Raw genomic sequence first — 13984 nt, 5'->3', positions numbered from 1 at the left:
CAGAGCATTAAGTGTCTAAAATAATTTCTTTTGGAGAGATCTCATACTAGTAACTTAACAGCACAGCTGAAAACTCTAGAACAAAAAGAAGAAATTACACCCAAAATTAGTAGACAGCAAGGAATAATCAAAGTTGGGGTTAAAAAACCTACAAAATAGAAACAAACAGCAAAAACAACAACAACAACAACAACAACAACAACAACAAACCCAAACAAACTACAGAACAGAAAGAATCAATGAAACAAGGAGTTGGTCCTTTGAGAAAATCAGTAAGATTGACAAATCCTTATCCAAACTAACTAGAAGGTGAATAGAGAATATCCAAGTTAACAAAATTAGAGATGAAAAGGGAGGCATAAGAACAGACACCAAGGAACTTCAGAGATCCATAATTACGTACTTTAAAAACCTGTACTCCACCAAACTGGAATTTATTTAAATGGTTAATTTTCTCAATACCACTTAGTAAAGTTAAACCAAAATCAGACAAGTAATTTAAAAAGACTCATTAAGAGTCTCCCAAACAAAAGCACAGAGCCAGATGGTTTTAGTACAAAATTCTACCATCCTTTCAAAGAAGACTTAAAGCCAATACTCCTCAAATTATTTTAGAAAATAGAAACAGAAGAAGCATCACCAAATTTGTTTTTACAAGGCCACAGTTACCCTGATACTCAAACCACATAAAGACCCAACAATGAAGGAGAATTACAGACCAATTTTCCTTATAAAGTAAAAATTCTCAACAAAATACTGGCTTCACCCCAGAGATTGGGGGATGACAAAAACCCAACACCTCTTTATAATAAAAATCCTGGAAAGAATAAATATATAGGGGTATACCTCAAAATAATAAAGGCAGTTTATAGTATCCCCATAGGCAACATCAACTTAAAGAGAAACTCACAGCAATTCCACTAAAATCAGCAAGAAGTCAAGGCTTTTCACCCTCTTCATCCCTAAGCAATATAGTACTGAAGTCTTAGCTAGAGCAATTACACAACCGAAAGAGGTCAAGGTTATACAAATTGGAAAGGAAGAAGTCAAAGTATCTCTATTTGCAGATGATATGATAGTATACATAAATAACCCTAAAACTTTCACCAGGAAACTCCTACAGCAGATCAGCAAAGTATCTAGATACAAAATTAACTCATAAAAAAAATTAGTAGCCCTCTTATATACAAATAACAAATGGACTGAGAAAGAAGTCAGGCAACAACACCTTTTACAATAGCCTCAAATAATATAAAATATCTTTGTGTAATTCTAACCAAGCAATTGAAAGAGTTGTTTGATAAGAACTTTAGGTCTTTCCCTAAACAACCTGGGCTGTTGCCAAGACTATAGTGACAGCAGGGCCCCATCGCTGAAGATGACACCACACAACTCACGGAACAGGTAGAAGTTGAGCTGGTGCCTACATAGCGCCTTTAACACCTCTCTGTTCTAGTGTTCTTGATATAGGACAGTACTCTGCAGTTTACCAAAAGATAAATGTAAACCCAAACCCTGTCACAAAATCCTTTATCTAGAGTGACATCCTGCTTTCAAAGATATGCTAGGGCAGTGGTGGCACAAAGCTTCTGGGAGTAAGGAACCAATGTCTGATTCGGTTGAAAGCCCACTCCATAAGAGGGAGCCCATACTCAGCACTGCTGGGGTGATCAAGAGCCTGAGACTATATAGGCCAGGAGCCTAGGAGAAAACAAATCCTACTGCTCTTTAAAAAAAAAAACAAAGTAGCAATAGAAGAGACTCCTAATGACAGACTGCTACACTATGGATCAGTATCCTGTTCAGCCATCATCAAAGAAGCTTCCTCCTGCAGCAGATGGGAACAAACGGAGACCCACAACTAGACTTTATGCAAAGAGTGGGAGATCCTGGACCTTTCAGCCCTAAATGGGGTATCTTCATCAAACCACTCCCGTCATGGCTTGGGGAACCCTGAGAAAGACGAGGCAGAAAGAGTGCGAGACCCGGAGGGGACGGACAACACCAAGAAAACAAGACCATCTAAATCAACAGGATCAATGCACACATGGTCTCACAGATGCTGAGGGAACCTGCACAGCGCCTGCACGGATCTATGCCACGTCCTCTGTGTATGTATGGGCTCCAGTTCAGTATTCTTGTGCCTTCCCCATGAGCTCTTTTCCTTCTGTTTGCTTTTGTCCCAGTTCCAATGTGTTGGTTTTTGTTTTTAATCTTATCATACTTTTATTTATTATTATCACCTAGAAGCCTGTTTGTTTTCTAATGAGAGATAGAAAGGGAGTGGTTCAGGAGGGGGGGTGGGGAGGACGTGGAAGGAGCAGAAGTGTATAAGTCGTAATCAGGATATATGTGAGGGGAAAAAAATCTCTTTTCAATAAAGGGAAGAAGTTCTAAAAAGAAAAAAAATCAAGTGACTATCAGGACACACAAACTTTATAAAACAATATGATTACAGGCATATCTTAGGCTCTTTGTACTGTCCTGATGTTTGTTTTCACTGTTTGCGGGGCAGAAGCTGAGATCTCCAAGAATGGACAGGCCCATGAGCACACCCGTCTGGCCAACACCCTGGATGTGACACAACTATTAGTGTCAGTAAAGTGGGTCTCACGAGGCAGCCACATCCAGAAGACGCAGGAGGAAATTGCCGAGGAGGTCAGCACCAGCAGTAAGAAAACCGGCTCAGGCCTGGCATAGCAGTAACCTTTCCGGCAGTTTCTGATTAGAACGATGATACCACGCTGTAGGAGGATGCTGACAAGTCTTGGCACAAGGGATGCAAAGTGACATGGAAGGTGGCAAGGCCAGTGGAACCAAACTGCTGAAGGTTTGGAATCCTTTCTGTTCTTGCTGTCTTCTGGGTAAGCGTTTGCGCCTGCCCCTCAACTGTATCTGTAATGCTGATGGTATTGGATGCCCCTGGATGCTAAGTGGAGACTGGTGTTCCCAAACATGCTACAGTGACTACCCAGTTAATGTCACAACTGAAATAAAGCCTATTGAAGTGGGAAAAAAAAATCATCAAAAGAGTCCATTCATGTTAATGAAACAGGTCTGTGTGTCTTTTTAGAAATCTCTCTTGGATTTTAAAATTGGTGTAAAAAATTATAATGGTGTATAAATTATAATTTTGATTAAAATAAATGAAAATTATACAACCACATTATACATTTGTGTATTAGGAACTATGACTCCTTGGGAAAATGACATCATGAAAAACCTGAATATTTCCCCCAAATGTGGGACAGTTTAGTTCAATTTCTACCACTGCTTTCGATAAAGATTGTGGATGTAAACCTTAATATTCCCTATTTCCTACTTTCTCCATCTTCAGTGGTGGATGACACCTAAAGTCCTCTGCAGTGTTATAAGGTGGTTCTGGTCCCATTCAGTTAACTAATGCCCGCATTGTTAATGTTAAAATATTTGTACAACCCCACAACTTGGAGCGTTTGAAGACTCGACTGCATGCAGTTGACAATACTTCATATTCTTCTCTGCTCCCCACACATTCCCCACTCCCCGGCTACTGAGAGCTGTGTTTTTCCTAGTTTGTACCTACAGTCTCTGGCCTGTTACCTCCAAAGGGAGTCCAGTGAACAGGAAGAGGACTTACATACAGCGAGGGACTGGCCACTGGACTGGGTTGTGGGGAGGAACTGGCTTCTAGCCTATGTCCCACTCTTTTCGGCCTAGTGCCGTGAGGTAGGGACTGTGTACACTAAGTATAAAGAGCATTGAATCCACATTAAAAGATTGCAGATCCCAATACTGGCTCTGTCCCTTTCTGGTTCATGTGAGCCCGAAAGGAATATGCTCAACCTGAGTAAGACATGACTCCTTTTTTTTTTTTTTAATGAGAACAGTGTAAAGAATTGATTAAAAGATAATGTGGATGTGCCTGGCATGGTGTCACGCTGTGAGCGCTCAGCGCCAGCAGGGCCGTCCTTGTTTGTTTACTTCCTGTGTTTCTGTTGCTACTCAGAGTTCACAGGGATTGGCAACAAGAGTCCCATAAAGCAATAATCTATGTACCATAGAGACTCAAACAGAAGTTTATCTCCTCCTTGGGGTTTGTTGACAGTACGCAATGAACACTGGCAAGCAATCACCTTGTTTAAGGTCGTCTGCCATACTCTCCTCTGAGGCCTGTGTTTAAAAATATATGAGGTGTTTTCAGTTCAGAGTCTGGGAGAGAGTGGATAAGAAGAGATTCTGGTTTTATTCCTTTGGGTAGCAAGTGCAAATTAGTATCTGTCAAAGGGGGCAGAGTTCTGGACACCAGCCAGAGGAAAGAGATGGTGGCTGGGATTGGTTTCAGTCAACACTAGTGTTGCTACTGATCAGGAGCCAACAAGTGTTAAATGTTGAATTGGAATTCTGAGCTTAGACCTGCCAATGTCGTGTCTCTACTGTTATTTTCCTTGTCTTAAGAGACACAATTAGAAAACAGAAGGTGAAGTTGCACAGACAGTTGGCTGGGCGCTTGCTGTTAAAAGGTGAAAACACACTTCCCCCACTTAAGGAAGGCATAGGTGAGGCTAGGCAGAGCTGGGCCCAGGAAGCTGAAAAGCTTTGCCTTCCTTCCCCGCGGCTTCTATAGCCAGCTACAGCAAACTTGGGAGCTTAAAAATAACACGTTTATTATTTTATGTTCCGAAGGTCAGAAACCCAACAGAGTATACCACAGGGCTAAAAATCCAGTTCTTGATAGGGTTGGCTCACTCCAGAAGCCCGAGGAGAGATCATGCTGGGTTTGCCTTGTTTTCCTGGTTTTGTCTTGTGTCAACACCCACTTTCAGTTTCCGCAATGGTCATTTAAGTCCCCAAAGTTCATCACTGGGACTCCTGTTGCCTCAGTTCCTTCCCTTGTCAAGGCTGGTGTGCTTACAGTGGATCTTCCTGGATAATCTAGGGTCATCTACAGATTTTAAGTCATTGATAGATAGGTAACGCTGATTCTAGCTGAAGCTTCAGTTTCTTCACACCATGCTACATAGCAGAGTGTTCAGAGCGAGGACTATCTTTGTGGTGTGTGTGTGTGTGTGTGTGTGTGTGTGTGTGTGTGTGTGTGTGTGTCTTATTCTCTATCTACAGTGTTTCACGTAGCTAACTACATGCATGGGAGGCTCAGTGACGACTCTCAGAGTTTCATAGTTTTATGATGTTTCTGGAAAGTTACTAGATTGAAATTGTCCCAGAAGACGGCTACTGAATAAGAACAGAGAGAAGAGAATTAATAGAACAGACAGGCAGTTACCCTAGAGAGAAAGCAACATTTCTTTTACCACTGGCTGCTCTTCCACGGGACCCAGGGTCAGTTCCCAGTGCCCATACGGTGGCTGAAAACCACCTGGCCATCTTGGGCGCTACACACACCCTGTAACAGGCAGACATGAAGGCAAAACACCCATACACATGAAATACTAAAGTAATTAAAAAATGTTTTGTTTAAGAAATCCCATCTAAATACAGTGGGGATGCGGATTTGTGGATGGATCTACTACACACGGCACTAGGGGAGTCAACAGGGAGCCTAGAAGTAGTGAATCATTAGATTTCACACACCACCGTCCCTTTACTGGATTTCCTGTGGCCATAGAACAACATGTTTATTTTAGAGAAATAAATGATTTTTACCGTTTATTGAGTCTGTTTAGCTCTCCTCTGTATCTCTTCTGTTTTCTCTGCCTTGACTCGTCAACTTAAACACCGACTAACTCCTAAACGCGCCAGGGGGACGTGAGAGGACGCATTGTAAATGTCCAGACCAAGGGTTCATGGAGCTTAAAGTTAGATGCAACCAAACAGGCGCTACAGAAGTCTGATGGACTTTCCAGGAAGACACCAGAGAAGCGACGAGGACAGGAGTCTGCCCACCCGGGAGCCCTTTAAACATCACGGCCTCATCTCCTGGACCACGGCCGGTGTGAGCCGTGGTCCTCACGGGACACAGGGGTTACATGGGTAGCCTTGTACTTTAGAATCCAGAAGGTGCTTTGAGTGCTCATTTTTACATATATTATTTCTTTTTCCATCTGTCTTCCTGGTATTTCCCTTTTACCTCGTCACCTGTGTCCGGTAAATCTTTTCTTACATTTCATATATCTTGTAAACCACCCTCAAGCCCCTCTGGAGCCAGCTGAGTCAGATAGAGCTGTAAACCACTAATGACCGCACGCCTGTGGTTGGCGCGTCCTCGCCAGCTTGCTCCTAGTTCCTCGCCTGTTATTTTTAGCTTTCTCCCTTGCTGAGCAGACAGGCTTCTCTTGGGCTGTGAAGCTTTTCTCTGGCAACCTTCTGAATTCCCAGACTTTTCTGCGGCCTTTGTCTCTTGCTAGGAATGGAAACGGTGGATCTATTTCCTGTTATACAAAACAATACACAGATTACGGCTGTGCTTTCTCGAAAACTCCAGACGATTATCTGAGGCGATTTTACCTTCACTTCACTTTAGCAGGAAGAGGAGACATTCCTAAAGAATCAGGAAATAAATGCTTTCTAGGAACCCCAGTGTCTACAAAAGCCTGGGGTTTGGTTTTAAAAGATCTATAGATTCTGGCGCTATTTATCTGTGTGGATTCCACACTAACTTTCAAAGTAATACCTTTCTCTGCTCTATGGGAGAAACAACATAAAGCAGGAAAATATAAGGGAAAGAGAAAAAAAACCCCACAAACTACAATGATATTTCTATCTCTAGGTAAAGTCTCATTAAAATCAATCCATAGTAAGTATTTTTCAAATTATTTCCGTATTATGTATGTTAATACAACCCAAGATCTCAAACATCTTTAAATTTGCCCCAAAGCATCATTCATACAAAGAAATAAATATTGGAGAAATAGGAAGAAGCTACAGAACATAAAAAAACTTGAAGAAGTTCAGGAAACTTTGTTCTTATCCTAAATAAAATAAAGTTATTGTACTCTTATTTAGAATGGCGTCTGACATGCATTTGAGAAAGATAGCACTGAATACTGGCAGAGATTTACTTTGAGGGAACAAAATGAGGCAACAGGGGAGAATAAATAACAATGCAATCCAGGTGGACTTTGACAACAAATTTGATGGAAATCATGACATTCTTAGAAATGGATCAAATGGACAAAATTTACATCCTAATGTTATAAAATTTGCATAATTTAATTATGAATTGGAGTCGGGATATGAAGGTGAGGACGAGGGTTGACACATGTTGCACTTAGTTACACATGTTCTGTGCAGAGGAAATCACAAACACATCTAGTGGCCAGGGAAAAAGATGAAGACTTGGTGATTAATGGATCTTCAATCCCTGGAACAGTGAAGGGACTCAGAATATATTTTTTTTTTGTGGCTGTCTTATATACTCACAACTAAATTCTAATTATTCCTTATACATATGTTTGTGTGTATATAAACATACATGTATACATGCACACATACTTAGGAAAGAGTTTAGATAGTATTTCAACAACATGGTAATAGTGGTTGAAAGTACTGAGGCTTTGAACAAATAAATGTTGCAGCTATATTTATTATAACATTATAATTAAAGTTATAACTATATTCTTATGTACACTTTAGAACTTAAAGATTATTACCTGAGACTGAAAAATATGACCAAACACACACAAGTGTTTGTTTTAAAATATATTTTATATTTTTGGAATTAAAATGTAATTAAATTATTTACCCCTTTCCTTTTCCTCTATCCAAGGCTTCTTCTCATGTACCTTTCCTTGAACTCTCCTAGATTCACACCCTTTATTTCTTTAATTGCTGTTTTACACATATACATATACATACACGTATACACATACATACACGTATACACATACATACACATACATACACGTATACACATACATATACATATACACATACATACACGTATACTATACAAATACATACACATGTATAATTCATTTTTAAAAGAACATACCTTTTCCATAGTCTTCTGTTCTAATGCTTGTGCTTCACCTACTGGTGACTGAAATATTTGTTGATATCCAATAATTTCAGCTAAAGATTGTCAAAACAGCGACATGCGTACAACTGTTTGTTCTTGCTAACCTAGCACATTATGACAAATGTGCAAGTTTGTACTTCATCAATTTACTAGCTCCTGAGGCTAGCGCTCCAGCGCAGGTGTCACTGGGGTTTGTAAGACATGTTTCCTCAGGATGCCTTTGCCTTGGGGCTCCGTCCTCTCTTTTCGGCAGCTACCTCACAACTCTCGGACCCTCCTTCCACTGTTACGGCCTCTGAGTGAGTTCTTTCAGTTCACGGAGCTACAGGATTGGGTGCTACAGATGACCCAAATGCCATCTTTCTAGGGTTATTCTCTCAGGGAGATAATGAAGCGTGAAACACGGGCATCTTTAGAAGACCGTTCTTCTCTCTGCTCCACTTTTTAAAGTATAAACTTTAATTTACAATATTTATTACCTAACCGCTTCTCATCTGCTCTATGCTATTAATATAATGACTTGTAAAATATATGCGAACTGACTGACATTGCATAAACTGGGCTCCTAACTGTTCACTTTCTGTGTTCAGCTTAGGGTCTGTCTTTAGTGTTCCTTCTTAATGAAGCAATCGGTCCAACTCCTTATTTTCTCAGAATCCTTCTTTTCACTACTCATTTTAGATAACTGAAGCATCCAATTTTGTTCCTCCTAAGCTCTTTAATATTGAATGACTTTTGTGTGAGGGAAAAAAAAATCACTACCAAAGAACTCTGGAAATCACTAAGTGCGAAAGAGCAAACATTTCAGGCACATCTAAGATCCAAAATAACTGGTGCCCTGCATTTCATAGCATCACATGCAGAAATAGTAAATAAACACAATTTAACTTTACACACTTTTACATTAAAATATCTTGACTAGAAATTGGAAGTTCATTGGAGGAAGTGGACAGCATTTGTCTGAGAATAGGCACAGGGGCCCTGAGTGGTCTTGCAAGGAAGGGTCTTTCTTACAGTACAAATGGCTGTACATGAACCTTTGGAGGCAGAGCATTAGGACATAGCTGACTACTACCGCCTGCAAGACCTTATTTTCAATCTGCTTGCAATCGTGTTATTAGCATCCAGCTCGACATGGGAGCTGCTGGAGTTAATCTCTGCAATGTCTTCCTGTCACCAGGCAGTGTTCCTTTCAATTGGTCTCCAAATTTGTCAGCATCCCTGGTTTACACTCTTGGCAGTAGTTTTAAATATACATTAAAAAAAAAAAACCCACTACATTCAAAGAACAAAACAAAATAAAACCATTCTGCTTCTTCCCTCCCTTCCCTTTTTGTAAAACATAGTATCCAGTTTGGTTCCAAAAACAACAAAGCCCCACCACGGATTCATCTTAGAGCCAGGCTTTTAATGAGGAAGCTGGCTTAGTCTCATACAACTGGAGTGGGAGGAAAATTTGTATAGGAAACCAGCGTTTTAATTTGGTGGTTAGTTCTTTGAGGAAAGCTATACAGCGGAGTAAGGAGAACCATCTACCCCATTAATGAGTCAGGCAGAGAGGGGCAGATTTTCTGGGTTCCGAATAAAATAAAGCCAGTGTGCAGTTGAGCGTGTCCTCGAAAGTCTGTGATTTACAATACAAACAGCCACACCTTCTTTTATCCATCTTTTTCTCAGAACACTTTGCTAAAATTCATCCTGTTTTAGGAAAAGGTGAAGAGTAGAAGTCGTTCTAAAGCTCATCCCTGTTTAGCTCTGCACCCTTGGGATCAATGCTATTTATTCCTAGTGGAAGGGAGGGGAGACATGGAGGAGGAGTGGATCTGGGGGAGAGGGATGTGGGGGAGAGGGATGTGGGGGAGAGGGATGTGGGGGGAGAGGGATGTGGGGGAGAGGGATGTGGGGGAGAGGGATGTGGGGGGAGAGGGATGTGGGGGAGAGGGATGTGGGGGAGAGGGATGTGGGGGAGAGGGATGTGGGGGAGAGGGATGTGGAGGGAGAGGGATGTGGGAGAGAGGGATGTGGGGGAGAGGGATGTGGGAGAGAGGGATGTGGGGGGAGAGGGATGTGGGGGAGAGGGATGTGGAGGGAGAGGGATGTGGGAGAGAGGGATGTGGGGGGAGAGGGATGTGGGAGAGAGGGATGTGGGGGAGAGGGATGTGGGAGAGAGGGATGTGGGGGGAGAGGGATGTGGGGGAGAGGGATGTGGGGGGAGAGGGATGTGGGGGGAGAGGGATGTGGGGGGAGAGGGATGTGGGGGAGAGGGATGTGGGGGGAGAGGGATGTGGGGGGAGAGGGATGTGGGGGAGAGGGATGTGGGAGAGAGGGATGTGGGGGGAGAGGGATGTGGGAGAGAGGGATGTGGGGGGAGAGGGATGTGGGAGAGAGGGATGTGGGGGGAGAGGGATGTGGGAGAGAGGGATGTGGGGGGAGAGGGATGTGGGGGAGAGGGATGTGGGGGGAGAGGGATGTGGGGGAGAGGGATGTGGGGGGAGAGGGATGTGGGGGAGAGGGATGTGGAGGGAGAGGGATGTGGGAGAGAGGGATGTGGGGGGAGAGGGATGTGGGGGAGAGGGATGTGGGGGGAGAGGGATGTGGGGGAGAGGGATGTGGGGGGAGAGGGATGTGGGGGAGAGGGATGTGGGGGGAGAGGGATGTGGGGGAGAGGGATGTGGGGGGAGAGGGATGTGGAGGGAGAGGGATGTGGAGGGAGAGGGATGTGGGAGAGAGGGATGTGGGGGGAGAGGGATGTGGGGGAGAGGGATGTGTGGGAGAGGGATGTGGGGGAGAGGGATGTGGGGGGAGAGGGATGTGGGGGGAGAGGGATGTGGGGGGAGAGGGATGTGGGGGAGAGGGATGTGGGGGGAGAGGGATGTGGGAGAGAGGGATGTGGGGGAGAGGGATGTGGGGGAGAGGGATGTGGGGGGAGAGGGATGTGGGGGGAGAGGGATGTGGGGGAGAGGGATGTGGGGGAGAGGGATGTGGGGGAGAGGGATGTGGGGGAGAGGGATGTGGGAGAGAGGGATGTGGGGGAGAGGGATGTGGGGGAGAGGGATGTGGGGGAGAGGGATGTGGGAGAGAGGGATGTGGGGGGAGAGGGATGTGGGGGAGAGGGATGTGGGGGAGAGGGATGTGGGGAGAGAGGGATGTGGGGGGAGAGGGGGGAGGAGTGGGGGAGAGGGATGTGGGGAGAGGGATGTGGGGGAGAGGATGTGGGGAGAGGGATGTGGGGGAGAGGGATGTGGGAGAGAGGGATGTGGGGGGAGAGGGATGTGGGGGAGAGGGATGTGGGGGGAGAGGGATGTGGGGGAGAGGGATGTGGAGGGAGAGGGATGTGGGAGAGAGGGATGTGGGGGAGAGGGATGTGGGGGGAGAGGGATGTGGGGGAGAGGGATGTGGGGGAGAGGGATGTGGGGGAGAGGGATGTGGGGGAGAGGGATGTGGGGAGAGGGATGTGGGGGAGAGGGATGTGGGGGAGAGGGATGTGGGGGAGAGGGATGTGGGGGAGAGGGATGTGGGGGAGGGAGTGGGGGAGAGGGATGTGGGGAGAGAGGGATGTGGGGGAGAGGGATGTGGGGGGAGAGGGATGTGGGGGGAGAGGGATGTGGGGAGAGGGATGTGGGGGGAGAGGGATGTGGGGGAGAGGGATGTGGGAGAGAGGGATGTGGGGGAGAGGGATGTGGGGGAGAGGGATGTGGGGGAGAGGGATGTGGGGGAGAGGGATGTGGGGAGAGGGATGTGGGGGAGAGGGATGTGGGGGAGAGGGATGTGGGGGAGAGGGATGTGGGGGAGAGGGATGTGGGGGGAGAGGGATGTGGGGGAGAGGGATGTGGGGGAGAGGGATGTGGGGGAGAGGGATGTGGGGGAGAGGGATGTGGGGGAGAGGGATGTGGGGGAGAGGGATGTGGGGGAGAGGGATGTGGGAGAGAGGGATGTGGGGGGAGAGGGATGTGGGGGAGAGGGCATGTGGGGGGAGAGGGATGTGGGAGAGAGGATGTGGGGGGAGAGGGATGTGGGAGAGGGATGTGGGGGAGAGGGATGTGGGAGAGAGGGATGTGGGGGGAGAGGGATGTGGGGAGAGGGATGTGGGGGAGAGGGATGTGGGGGAGAGGGATGTGGGGGAGAGGGATGTGGGGGAGAGGGATGTGGGGGAGAGGGATGTGGGGGAGAGGGATGTGGGGGGAGAGGGATGTGGGGGAGAGGGATGTGGGGGGAGAGGGATGTGGGAGAGAGGGATGTGGGGGAGAGGGATGTGGGGGAGAGGGATGTGGGGGGAGAGGGATGTGGGGGAGAGGATGTGGGGGGAGAGGGATGTGGGGGAGAGGGATGTGGGGGGAGAGGGATGTGGGGAGAGGGATGTGGGGGAGAGGGATGTGGGAGAGAGGATTTGCTCTTTCATATTTTTCTTTTCAGAGTATTTGGGGGGAGAGGGATGTGGGAGAGAGGGATGTGGGGGGAGAGGGATGTGGGGGAGAGGGATGTGGGGGAGAGGGATGTGGGAGAGAGGGATGTGGGGGGAGAGGAATGTGGGGGGAGAGGGATGTGGGGGAGAGGGATGTGGAGGGAGAGGGATGTGGGAGAGAGGGATGTGGGAGAGAGGGATGTGGGGGGAGAGGGATGTGGGGGAGAGGGATGTGGGGGAGAGGGATGTGGGGGGAGAGGGATGTGGGGGAGAGGGATGTGGGGGGAGAGGGATGTGGGAGAGAGGGATGTGGGGGGAGAGGGATGTGGGGAGAGGGATGTGGGGGGAGAGGGATGTGGGGGAGAGGGATGTGGGGGGAGAGGGATGTGGGGGAGAGGGATGTGGGGGAGAGGGATGTGGGGGAGAGGGATGTGGGGGGAGAGGGATGTGGGAGAGAGGGATGTGGGGGGAGAGGGATGTGGGGGAGAGGGATGTGGGGGGAGAGGGATGTGGGAGAGAGGGATGTGGGGGGAGAGGGATGTGGGGGAGAGGGATGTGGGGGGAGAGGGATGTGGGAGAGAGGGATGTGGGGGGAGAGGGATGTGGGGGAGAGGGATGTGGGGGAGAGGGATGGTGGGGGGAGAGGGATGTGGGGGAGAGGGATGTGGGGGGAGAGGGATGTGGGGGAGAGGGATGTGGGGGAGAGGGATGTGGGGGAGAGGGATGTGGGGGAGAGGGATGTGGGGGAGAGGGATGTGGGGGAGAGGGATGTGGGGGAGAGGGATGTGGGGGGAGAGGGATGTGGGGAGAGGGATGTGGGGGAGAGGGAGGGGGGAGAGGGATGTGGGGGGAGAGGGATGTGGGAGAGAGGGATGTGGGGGGAGAGGGATGTGGGAGAGAGGGATGTGGGGGAGAGGGATGTGGGAGAGAGGGATGTGGGGGAGAGGGATGTGGGGGGAGAGGGATGTGGGGGAGAGGGATGTGGGGGAGAGGGATGTGGGGGAGAGGGATGTGGGGGAGAGGGATGTGGAGGGAGAGGGATGTGGGAGAGAGGGATGTGGGGGGAGAGGGATGTGGGGGAGAGGGATGTGGGGGGAGAGGGATGTGGGGGAGAGGGATGTGGGGGGAGAGGGATGTGGGGGAGAGGGATGTGGGGGAGAGGGATGTGGGGGGAGAGGGATGTGGGGGGAGAGGGATGTGGGGGAGAGGGATGTGGGGGGAGAGGGATGTGGGGGAGAGGGATGTGGGGGGAGAGGGATGTGGGGGAGAGGGATGTGGGGGAGAGGGATGTGGGGGGAGAGGGATGTGGGAGAGAGGATGTGGGGGGAGAGGGATGTGGGGGAGAGGGATGTGGGGGAGAGGGATGTGGGGGGAGAGGGATGTGGGGGAGAGGGATGTGGGGGAGAGGGATGTGGGGGAGAGGGATGTGGGCGTGGTTAGAGGAGTAGAGGGAGGGGAAACTGTGGTCAGGAGATAATGTATGAGAGAAAAACAAGCAAACAAACAAATTTCAAACAAACAAGATGAAGGCTGTCAGTCCCCTCAGTGAAATCACTGTCCTTTTTCCAGACAATGGCTGTTGGTTCATTCTTAGATGTACACAATAACCTGTTGGCTAAAGACGA

The sequence above is a fragment of the Acomys minous genome (genome assembly GCF_964271855.1).
Source record: "Acomys minous genome assembly, chromosome: 4".
Classification (NCBI taxonomy): Eukaryota; Metazoa; Chordata; class Mammalia; order Rodentia; family Muridae; genus Acomys; species Acomys minous.
Note: the sequence above shows the minus strand (reverse complement) of the source record.